At 41.5% G+C, this 12,730-nt stretch overlaps 1 protein-coding gene across 1 annotated transcript in view; it reads right to left on the reverse strand.

Moving 5' to 3' along the window:
• Positions 1-12,730, reverse strand: part of LOC109415536 (protein similar) — a 268,510-nt gene that overhangs the window by 124,854 nt on the left and 130,926 nt on the right. The window lies entirely within an intron of this gene.

Here is a 12,730-nt window from a genome sequence, read left to right on the forward strand (position 1 = left end):
TTTATGCGAGAACGGCGCCCATGGCAGACCGTATTTATCTACACTGAACGAAACTCCCCGCCCAAGATCGACTGAGAGGCGATACGATCACGCCCCTTAAACGACATTTGGTCGGAAACCGTATGGTCCACCGACCGAATGATGTCATCCTAAAACCGGATGACAGTGATATGAAAATTGAATGTCAACCATATGGTCGAGCAACCTTGTTTTTTAGCGATTGATAACACTAATGTCACCGGCGCTATCTTTTCCAAAAAAAATGATGTGCTTTGTGACCAGGATACCCTCGCGGGCATCCTTTTCAAAAAAAGATGGCATGTCCAAGACATGCGACGCAAAATCGTCAACGACCCGGGTGTCACGATCAAGGAACTTGTTACGCTATCGATGAATAAATTCGGTGCATCTGAGCGGCCTACGCTCTGCAACTAATAATCATTTACACAGCGTGCGTCGACTCATACGCGAACAAGATGATCGTCATCGGCTTTTTAGGATGATTGCCGTATGACTGATTCGTCATTCGAGAACACGATTTTGGTAATTTGGAATGGATGGTCGGACAAATCAGTCAACTTCGGGATGGGGTTTTCGTTTAGTGTATCTTGTGACTGCACAAGTTCATGCTGGGATGTCAGCAGCGAACGAGTTGTTCTGAATGAACACGCAATCCCATCACCGATGTGATGCTATGCGCTATTCGCTTGGCATCGTTATTCGTTGCTGATTCGTTCGTAGTTTGGATTCGGAGGCGAATGAATGAATGGTGAAGAATGATAGGGAGCGATCGAAGCGAATTTTATCATAACTAGAAGGAAGTTCATCCATGTAATGCATACATTTTCAGTGTATTGTTGTTGAAATGTTGAAATAATAAATTGATTGATTGATTTGTCTTTATTAACGAGACTTTCAGCCCTTGGCTGGTTCGTCTCTCAAATAATAAATATTTTCCTAAAGAATGAAAACATCTTAGGTACAGTCACTCACGAATCGCATCGCTGATCGATCACATACGATGCGAATGAGGACAAATGAACAATTTCCGAGTGTTGCATTCAATCGTTCGCAGGAGTTTGCTATTGTCGCTGACAAGCAGGCACATAGACAAAAGCGACAACCGTTTGATGCTGAGTGGATTTCAATTCCAATAAAGATGTAAAGTGGAAATCAGGAATCCTGGATGTCAGAGTTTTTGGGAAATGGCTGTGTGGCCGAGGGTCTACGGTGGTGTATGGACGCCAGGCGTAAGGTGGTAGATTGTATGTCGATCACTATGTATACAAACTTCTGCTCATAGCATGTTGCTTTAAACTGGACCAGCTGTTATCGCAAGCCTATGTGATAACTATGGGCTGAGAGCATTGATGGGTTCTTAGAAAGGAGTTTAGTATGTTTCCAATTAAGAATTGCTCTCTATATTTATAACCAAAAACGGGTGAAATTTTTAGTGATCCATCCAATTAAGTCACCCTCAACATGGAATTGCTGAATAGCTCAACTTTTACCGGGTGCGGGTGAGCTGCCCCATAAATATAGATAACAAAACCATCCTCTGTATTTATATATTAACCAACAAACCATCCTCTGTATTTATATATTCTGTTCATGGTACAGCATCGATCAATATTATGTTTACGCGGCAGGAAACTTCTACATATTAAACAAACTTTCCTGCCGGAGTGAAGCTCTTCACTCTCTAAAACCGTTTAAACCCCTCATTACAGGAAAAACTTCGCTCTTTAAAAGTAAGAAAGGATCCCGCTTTCTACTCCCAACCACACGCCTCGAAGATGATAGCTGACGTCGAAAATTTTCACTCGTTTATAACCTCATTAGAGACTCAATTTAAGCATTCTTGTTTTGCAGAATTCTAGGAACCACCAGCCCAGCAGCGTTCCAAAAAATACGGAAATTAAAATTCACTCTTCCTTCCAACATTTGAGCAGAACCAGGATAATAAGAAACCGTCGTCGTTGTCGACGTCGTAGTTGCTCGCATGCGAAATTTATACGAACAATTAATGTCAAGATAACATGCCTTCGGTCGTCCGCCCGCGACTCCCGCGCGCACCTAACTCACCCATGTTGGCGTGGGCAAATTTTATGACACAGGCAGCCGACCGGCAATCTTCTCATTGCTCCGTTGCGTTGTTGCCGGAGCAGACAGTCTGGATCCGATTCGGAAACCATAAGCCGGATTATCTCCACCAAATCTGTGGCGGCGCGATTCGTCCCCAGTCGGAGACAAATGCATTTATTGCGTTTCTTTGTCACGGCGGGTTGACTGCTTCATCATCACCAAATAGTAAGCCAGCGCTCGTCGTCAGCAGTGACTGAAAAAGTACTTAATTTAATTACGATTTTGGGTGACACTCCATGCCGCGGTGGAGTGGAAGTCTGCTGCAGCGAAAGAAAAGCAAAGTTGCAGGAAAAAAGTACGTCAGTTTCCTATTTCTGAAACGTAATTCGGTCTTTGGGTGAAGGGATGCCAGAAAGACAGAGTTTCAGTTCATCCTTTAGCATAGGTGTGCTTTGTTGAAAAGAACTTTCGATTATTCACCAAAAACGGCACTGTTTATAAAAATAAAAACTTTTCTTGAATACCTAATTAGGATTTTCGGATCTTGGGTATATTTATCCCGAAGGCTTGCCTAAATCTTCTAGAATTCTTCGGTGGATTTTTTGAAAAATTGCTTAAAAACTTCATGATGTTTTTTCCCCAGAGAGCAGGAGCCTATCATGGACCTTTAGTAGACCCCCTACAGAAACAGGCACTAAAATATAAGTGCTCAAATTAACTTATCCCATGCATCTTCCACCGGGAGAACTTTTTTACATTGATACACAGTAGTTCCTGGCAAAATATTTGGCCTGTGTCCACAAAAATCCGTTATATGTATTAGAAATTTAATAAAAGTAAACTATAGAGTCCTATAAAAGTCCACTATAGACAACTTCTGGAGGGTCCACTATAGGTATCGTCGGCAGTGAGGTGAATAACATGAGCATCAAATGGGGAGTTCGCTTTATAGGCAACCACGAGCACCAAATGTCGTTTACGGCTGAATGGGTCAACGAATGTGAAATTTTTCAAGAAATTTGTAGTTAACTTTTCAGGACGCGTCTTTTGGATACCAAAACTGCATCGCGCTCGCACGAGACACGAGAAGCGAGTTTTTTTTAGGAGTGTTGTACTTTTTCCAACGGTGCGCGTCCTGAAGGTTAAACATACAGGGGAATTTGTGTAGATTTCTCGGCTTTCTTGAAAAACTTTTAAAAGGATTTTATAAAAAAAATTTAGTTAATTTTTTGCAGAAGCTCAAAGCAGAATTCCTAGATTACCTAGGTTTTAACTAGTGTCTTAGTTAACAAAACGCTGTTTAAATTTCTTCCAAATATTTTGAGAAATTCTTCATGTGATTTGACAAGAATTCTCCAAAAAATTTCTTAGATTCTTTCGAAGCATTTCTTCTACAGGTTTTCATGTTACCAATTATTTTTATTTGTCTTTTTTTTCTAAAAGTTTTGAAACAAGCTTCTTCATTTCTTCAGAACTTATGATAAAAAATCTACGAGTTACAAACAAAAATCACCCCAAAATTGAAGGCTGATTATGTCCTAACAATCATGTTGTTGCAGTTCAATTCGAATGTCTATTTAACTTGCTGTATTTCAGTGGTTCAAAAGTTATCCTTTTTGCGTAGGCGGTCATTTAAATCTGAATCGTATCATATATTCAAGATAACTCGATACTATATCAATTTATTCAAATATATGCTGATAGATCTCCAGCAGCAATATGCATGATGGATTCCGCTGAAGTCTGGCATCACTAGTCACCTCATCATATACCAACACCGTACTCTCCGAGAGCTGGCAGGATCAATATTTTCGAGCGTTCTACTCTCTGGCACTCTCGCTCCAACTCCTTCGCTCCCAATGCATTCCACCCTCAGCATACCCAAACTTGGCTGCCCAACAATCACCATTTCAACAGAAAACAAAGTCCAACAAATCTACCGGCACAATGAAGAAGAACCCAGACTTACGTAATAGAGACAGCCCGGTCCAGCCCCAACCCGGCCCGGCAGCAACCTCTCCTTCACCCCCGCCGCCGTCTACCATCACTCCCAAAAACACTTTCCCGAGAATTTCACAAACCTTCCTTGGAAAATTTCACTTGCACTTTCACATTTCCGTCACGTCCATTAGCATCGCGCGAAGCACAGCAGGACTACACCGGGCTGCAAGTCGGCTTTTCTCTCGCGGACGTCCTCGTCGTCGTTCACGGCGTAACAATTAAGTATCCAGAAAATGGAACGCCACTGCACTGCACCCAAGAAGCACTTTCACTTTTCACATACACGGGGAAAAACACACAACAAGCCCACCGCGATGTGATGGCGAATGCGAACTCTGACGCTCACTAAGCTCTGACTGAGGACGACAAACGAAAGTGCTCCATAGTCCGTATGTTCGCCCACTACAGCCCAACTCAAACAGCCAAAGGTGTGGATAGCTAGCTAGCTAGCTAGGTATATCCTGCTCAGGGGGCAGCGATAGGCGATTACAGGCGAAGTCCTTGCGGTGGCGAGAGGTGCGTTATTTAGTGGGTGATACGAGCACGCGTTTGCTTTTCCGTTTTGTGCTTTGGATGGATCTTTTGGAGAATTACTATCGTCATCTTTTGACGGACTATACACAATAATGGCACACGGGGTGATCTGGAAGTAAATTCACACCGCGAAAAGCGATGACAAGTGAGAGCTGGAATTTCGGAACGAGAGGGAATGCTTCGGCATTGCTGGTGGTGCCTCAGTGAGAATGTGTGAGTGATGTTTGGGGCTGTGCGTGGATATTATTGCGAGAGGTGAAGCAAGCCTAATTTGACATTTTAAATTTGGGGCTTTACCAACACAACCGAATGATGGTTCGAAAATAAGGGGTTGAAGAGATCAGCTGAGCGAAGCACTTTTGGTGCACATTAAGAATAACAAAGTAGTGTTTCTTTAATTATGACGGGACTTTTAGAGCCTCATTTGCTGGCCCGCAATGATGTTGACTTGATAATTGCATTAGTTGACATGTTGATGAGGTAATCATTGAACACTAATACTAAAAATAACAACACTTGATTTCGGCTCCGCAATGCCTTACATCACTTGAGCTCGAATTTAATTTAATTCTCGAATCGATCATAATTTCCAAGCTAAACCTCGAAAGTGTTTTGCAGATTTTGCAGAAAATGAGGTAGAAATTTTGTTTACATTCGATTTCAAAATTGTTACTTCACGGTGTGTCTGGTAGAACAAATTTATTACAAAAAAATGGGCATCGCTAATTTTTACGCTACGTGAAAGTTGACGCTACCAGCTTTCATTCAAGCCCAACATCGAAATATTCCATCGGGGGAACTTTTTCATACAAAAATTGGGTATGTTTGTTAAGTAGAAATAGGGATTAATTTGGAACCGTGCATTTTGTATGGGGAAAAACAGTATTCTGAAAAAGTTGTTCGGGATCCCTCGGTGGATTTTTTTGAGGGACCCTGCAAATGAAAGCTGAAAGCCTCTATTTTTGAATAGCGATAAATTTGACGATGCCTATTTTTTTGTTTTAAACTTTTCCCATACACACGCCGTGACTTGTTCAAGAACACTTTGAAAATGAACTTTGAAAATACTAGAATACTCTCCAGACAGTCCTTTATAAATTGCACCAGTGGACGAATTCCGGCGCACAGTTTCTTCGAAGAGAAGAGATTTTCTTCCATTGCCCACCAGCAAGAAAATGTTCTTCTCTTCGAAGAAAAAGTGCGTCGGGATTCGCCTACAGGAGTATTCTTTGAAAATTATCCCAGATTTTTGTCTAACACTCAGGCTTTTCAGTAACAACTCATTGGTTGAGATTATTAAGACGAAACTGGAAGCATTTCTTCATTTTTTGGTTTATGATTTTTAATTAATAACGGAGCAATGTTTTCAAAATCAGTTTCCATGCACATTTAGATGAAGGTATCTTCTGATTTTTTTTTTGTGAAAATAGTGACCAAGAGGTGTGTTGTTCCCACATTTGCACTACAGTTCTAAGGAGTATTTTTGGGAGGTGCTTTCATCAGATTTTTTGAGGATTTCAAAACATTGGGCCTATCCTGAGTGTCACTTCACGGTGAAAATAGAATAAAGTATGTTCTGTTATTACTTTGAAGTGACACATAGAATAGGCTCTAATATGTGCCGCCATGAATATCATTACAAACAAGGTTCTTGTTGGAAACCAACCAATGCTATTTCAAAAGTTTGTTGGTTTTATTGTTTTTAGACCTATATTCTGATAGCTAAATTATTTGCGAAGATATTTTCTGAATTCCACTCTAATGCTACATTCAGACTACGCTCTATCTCAAGTAATATAGCGAGATGATATCTTATATCAAGAAAGGTGTTAACACTACACCGAGTTGATATAGCTTGATATTTATATTGGCGAAACAAAAACCAAAAACATTGCGCGGCGATGTTGGGTTGATGATAAATTTGGTGAAATTAGGGAGCAAAAATTAAAGTATAGTTCATTAATTATCAGATTCCTCAAGAAACTATGTGAGGATTTTGAAAATATCAAGTTTCATCTACGATTCCTCAAGTTTTTTTTGTGATTTCTCATGGAGTGCATTATGGAACGCCTCTGAACGTTTCTTTGAGAATTACTACAACAGTTCCTTTGTACATTCTTCCAGGAGTACTTTCTGGTAGCTTCGTCTGAGTTTCCTTTTGGAGTTCTCCAAGAATTCCTTCTGGAATACTTTTGAGAATTGATAAAATTGTCACAAGAAGTTCCCCAAGAATTCCCAAGAGTTTCCCGGGACTTCCTCTAGAATAATCCTAGGAATTCCTCCAGAATTTCCAAAATTTTTTCCAGGAGCTTTCCGAGAATTTCTCGAGTATTCCCCCAGGAATTCGGAGTTCCATTAGAAGAACCCCAAGAATTCCTACAGCATTTGTTCAGAGTTTCCTGGGAATTTCTCCATGATTTTCCTGAAAATTCCTCCAAAAACTTTTCTTCCTGAATTTCCCCTAGTAGTCTATCAGCAAGTATGTAGGAATCGCTCCAGAATTTACCTGGCAATTGTCCCAGGAATTTTTCAGAAACACCTTCAGGAGTTCTCCAGGAATATATTCACGATTTCCACAAGAATTCCCTCAGAAGACCCTCGAAAGTTTCTCGGGAATTCCTCCACGAGTTACTCAGGAGTTCCTGGAAAACTGCTCCACAGTTTCCTCGTAAATTACCAGCAGTTCCTTGGATACCCCACCGGGAGTTAAACCGAATTTTTTCCAGAAATATCTCGAAAATATCATCCGGAACTCTTTAGGAATTTGTTTATGACTTCTCGGAAACTTCACTAGAAGTTGCTCGGGAATTCTCCAGGAGTTTCCCGAGAATTCCTCCAAGAGTTCCTCGAGGAAACTTCCACCAGTTTCTTGAGAATCCCTTCAGGAGTTCCTCGAGAATTCTTTCAGCAGTTCTCCGGTTTTTTTTCCAGAAAATCCACGGAAAAGTCTTAAAAAATCCCCCGAGAGTTTCCCAAGAATTCCTCCAGAAGTTGCCCAAGAAGTCCCTCAGGAGTAAGAGGAAATCCTCTAAGAGGTCTTCGGGATTACAGAAGCATGAGTTCCTCCAAAGAATCCCCGGGCATTCCTCCAGGAGTTCTTCAGGATTTTTTCTAAGAGCATAATGGGAATTCCTTGGCAATTCTTTCAAGAGTTCCTTTAAGAAGTGCCCCGGCAAATTCTCCAGGACTTCCCCGAGTATTTCTTCAGGAGTTTCTTGACAATTGGGTTTTTAAATTTTGAAAAATGTACTGATTTTTTTATTTCATACGAAAGAGCACCTTTTTCTGAGCCACTATGATTTTTTTCAGATTCTTAGAACTTTATTTTGGTACTTAAAATCAATTTCAAAGAGATTTTTTTGAAATCTCCTTTTGACAGCTGGGCAACTGTTTGAAAGCTCCGTCCAGCAATGAGAGTATATTACAGGTGGGGAAGAAGAAGAGATGGCTATGTATTAGTAAGCAAAGAAAAATGTAAACACAAATAGTGACGTCACTATTTGACACGCGTTCTTATGGGAGCTCGCTTTGCTTGTAGTAGTGACATGTATTGCACCAGATACGGATCTCACGCACACGAAGTATCGTCTTCCCCACCTCTATTAGGCTTTCATTGTCCGTCCAGTACAAACTGCGACGAGGGATGATTCGACAAATCGCTTCCATACAAACTTTAAACTAATTTTAAAGTAGGATCTCGTGCACCAAAATCCATGAAAATTTGGATTTCGGATTTGGATTGGCATGCAGATTCAGAATATGTTATTATCTCAAAACCGCTAAAGAAGCCAATTCTAACAAGAGTTTCTTGGGAATTCTCACAGGAGTTTCTCGGTAATTCCTCAGGGAGTTCATCGGAAATGTCTCCAGAAGTTCCTTGGAAATTCCACCAGTAGTTTCTCGGGAATTCCTGAAGTAGTTCACAGGAAATTGCTCCAGAAGTTCCCCGAGGCTTCCTTCACTAATTCTTCGGTGATTCTTCCAAGTGTTCCCCGAAAATTTCTGAACTCAATCAGAATTGGGAATTCCTCCAGGAATTTATCGGGAAATATTCTCGAAGTTCCTCGGGAATTCCTTCCGGAGTTTTTTTCGGGAATTCCTCTAGGAGTTTCACGGCTATTTTCCCAGTAGTTTCTTCCGGAGTTTTCCTGGGAATTCCTCCAGAAGTTCCCCGGAAAATCTTCCAGCAGTTTCTCCAGAACTTCCTCGGGAATTCCTCCAGGAATGAAACATTTTTGTTATCTCACTACATGCTCCACTTGTTTCACCTCAATCCTCCGAGTCCATCTTTTTTTTTTCTTTTCTATGGTTTTTATTTTGGTTGCGTGCGACTTTACGTTTATTTTATTTTATTTTAAATTGGAAAACCCTACTAAAGTACTCCAGCATGAAGTGCTAGAGCAAACTGCAAAATTATTCGCACTCATAATCCCGGCAAGTGGTAATTGCATACCATAAATTACTTCATTAGGCAGGCACCCTCGCTCATCATCCCATCATCGCCAATACAGCAAGTAGCTACTCTCCTATATGCAGAAGTTCCAAAGCACAACGGTGGAAAAAAAAAAATCAAAATAAAAGCCCAGCAATTCACACACTTTTCCTTGCGATGGTATTGGTGCGGCGGCGGCAGCCATGAGCAAAGCTTCTGAGCCTGCGTCATGCTTTCGCTTTCCTTCCATGCTGGCGATACGAGTATTGGTAGCTGTACTAGCGGTTGTGAAATGCCAGACGTCAGCGCTGTAGCCATCGCGAGGCAGGATGAGGTCTCACGTGGTACCGTCATTATTTTTTCCATCCCAAGCAAGGAGACGAGGGCCGGTGGCGTGCGGCATTCCGCCGAAACGTAAACGAGAGCGATTTTCTCCAGTCTTTACGGTGGCTTTCACTTTCACTTTTGCTCGCTCTCTCGGGCTGGAAAAATTCTGGGAAAAGTGTGCCCATGCCGTTGTCGTCGTCGTCGTACACAGGTGCGAGAGTGAGTGAGTGAAAATTCGCTTTCAAAAGGCCTCCAGACAGCTGAGGTGGGTGGCGGACCGGGGAGGTCCTTTGAAGCGGCTGCTTCAGGTATTACGTACATACAGGGAGTACGTTGTAGGTATAGTCGTATGTTATCATTTCGTGCTTTGGAATAGTCGGTAGGGTTGCCATTTATTCTAATTGAAAATATGAAGAAACACATAGAATCGAAAAAAATCCATGAAATTGATGTGTTCTTTTTAAATTGGTGGTTCTTAGTTATGTCAAAAGGCATTATGCCATACGTCGCTATACGCAAAATGGCATTATATCAAATGGGAGAGAGTCTACTTTCCCTGCCTCATTATAAGATTTTAATCAGAATAGTTTTAGCAAGGCGATCTGTAGACCAGAAATCAATTATATTTTATATGCACTAAACCAATGGAATGGAGATGCATGGTTGTTCGTTCAAGCAATGATTCAAATAGATATGAATCCACGGTTCGGTTGGCAGCCCTATGGTGTTCTCCACACTGAGTATCAACGTGACAGAGTGGGGATGCTATTTTTGGGTATGGCGACAATAGCTTTAACATTTTTGTTGCGTTCGTTCGCTCATTCTCATTAAGTTTGGTTATAATGATAGAAAAGCCAATGTACCTGGTGTGGTGAGGGCGGTCCAGCAACCAAGGTGTGCTGGAAAATTGTTCGTAGGTTGACTGTGACGGCGGGCTGAAATTGTTTGGGTAGGGCTGCTTCCTGACGTGTAATTTGGAACAGTAAACAAACGTGTACTTTAATTACCGGAAATTGAACGCTGGGAAGCATTCCGATGGCTGTGCTGGGACATCTCTTATTCAACAGCTTGGAATAGAGCGAGGTACCTATATAAATCTAATTACGGTTGATGAATATTTGATTTCGAGGCTGCAAATTCAAAATAGATTCGAATTAACAGAACAAATAATGGAATTTTAATTTCATTGGATGCTATATAAATACAAAGATAGCATTGGTCTTGTCTGTTTTTTTTTTCTTCTGAACAGAAGTTGCACTGAAAATGAAACTTAGTAACATGCAGAAATGGTAGCCTTAGTTAATTATAAAAGTTAGTTATAAAAAGTTGTAAATAAACTAATTTTCAGATAAAAAAGATTTCAAAACATCACTAATCCATTTGTGAAAAAGCTCAAAGACAATCCGTATCTCAGTTGCTCAAAATACAGTTATCTTCCCAAGGAAAGTTGCCAAATTGGGTCGAACAAAAAGCGTTCATTTTCATCCCGTATACTTAACCCTTGTACCCAAAGCCATCTCCCTCCGCTCAATGCAATGGGAACGTTGTACATCGTCTATCGAGCGCGCACCACCCGTTCGCTTCACACACATCGTCCTCTCGACTCTCAACGGAGTAGGGGCACACCGAAAGCAAAACGAAAGTGAAAAATTCCTCGAACATTTTCCTCCGAGCTCCGGATCGACTGGATGGTTGGTCTATATTTTATTGATTTATGGATTTGCTTGCACGACTGACTTTACTACAGCAGCAGCAGCACAACCACAGTTCGCTCCATATCCGAAGAAGAAAAAGATGCCAAAACCCCATAATTGCTGCGTTTGCTCTCCCGTCCCCGTCCGCAAAGCACGGAGGACACCGACGACGATGAAGGATCAACTGAACTGAATACCGAAAATTAGCCCGATGACGGGTGCGCGGCAATGCTGGTGGTGGTGGTCGGTTCGGAAAAATGGATCAACCCTAAGCTGGAGCAGCGAATAATTTGGCTATCGAAAATGGTGAGATACGGCCTGAAGCGCTTGTAGTAGGTGGATTTGTGATTGAGGGATTTGGTTGTGGTGGCGGTGGCGGCGGCGACGGTTACGACGTGGCTGCCAGCTGCCGGGCTACACGCAACGAAGACGCTCCGAGAATTAATTCGAAATCAGCCACATTGACTGGTAGCGTTGCGGACGATAATCCGCTGCTGGAAGAAGACACGCCCGTGGGAAATGAGGTGAATATGGTGCGATTATGTGTGAGAAATGTTACCTAATTAAAACGCATATGGAGGGATAAAAAGGCATTAACAGGTTATCTATAGATTATTGGGAATATGATAAGGTGCTTCTGAAGAAGCATGATTCAAGAAAAAGTTTTCAAACGACGTCTCCAAATTGACGTTTTCTAGATTTGTACACAAGGCCAGGGGATTCCAGATCGTGACCCGCGGTGCGTTAAGTGCTAGACCACAGCATTCAAAAGGGTCCACTACTGCACTATTATCTTTATCCTCCTCCGTATTCTTCTTCTTATTTTTCTTGGCGCAACTCCCCTACTGAGACAAAGCCTGCTTCTCGGCTTTGGGGAGTTTGGGGTCACCGCTCAATATTATGGGTATCAATAAAAAGTTTAGGGTCACTTCCTTAAAACATTGAAAAGTTAAAAGTGACAACAAAACATTTGAATACATCGTAATGCAGACCGTTTTAAGCAGCTCGATTGCGTAGGTAGCTGCCTTGACTTAGCATAAGTAGTGCTCCCAAAAGCTTTAAGCACTGCTAGAGGTGTTTTCGCTTAGAAGCAATCAAGATGCTTTTTATGCGTCTAAAAATTCTGAGACTAAAGTGTATGGAATAAAGGAAAATATCCCTGAAGGAATCTTGGGAGAGATCTAAACGAATCCGAGAGGAACACATGGAAGAATTACAGAAGGAATTCCTAAGAATTCAATATACATCTTGGAAGAATTCTTGACAGACTCTTGAATGAATCCCTTAAGGATGCCCAGGAGAAATCTTTTAAGAAAACCCGAAAAAATGTAGGAATCCCGGAAAAAATCTTGAAAGGAATCTCGGGAAAATGCTGAAAGAAACCTCGAAGGAGAGCAATGAAGACATCACGGGAGGAATCCTGCGTGGAATCGCTGGAAAAATCTCGGAAGGAATCTCTGAAAGAATCTCGGGAGGAATCTTTATGGTAATACCAGGAGCAGTCTCTGGAGGAGTCGCAGGAGGAATTCCAGAAGGAATCTTTAGAAAAATACTAAAAGGGATCCCAGAGGGTGTCTGCTTATAAGACAAAACAAAAATTTCCTGAGTTTTCCAGGTTTTTTTTCTGAACGAAATTTTGAATGTTTTTATTCAAAAA

Source organism: Aedes albopictus, chromosome 1, assembly GCF_035046485.1.
Source record: "Aedes albopictus strain Foshan chromosome 1, AalbF5, whole genome shotgun sequence".
In the NCBI taxonomy this organism is placed as follows: domain Eukaryota; kingdom Metazoa; phylum Arthropoda; class Insecta; order Diptera; family Culicidae; genus Aedes; species Aedes albopictus.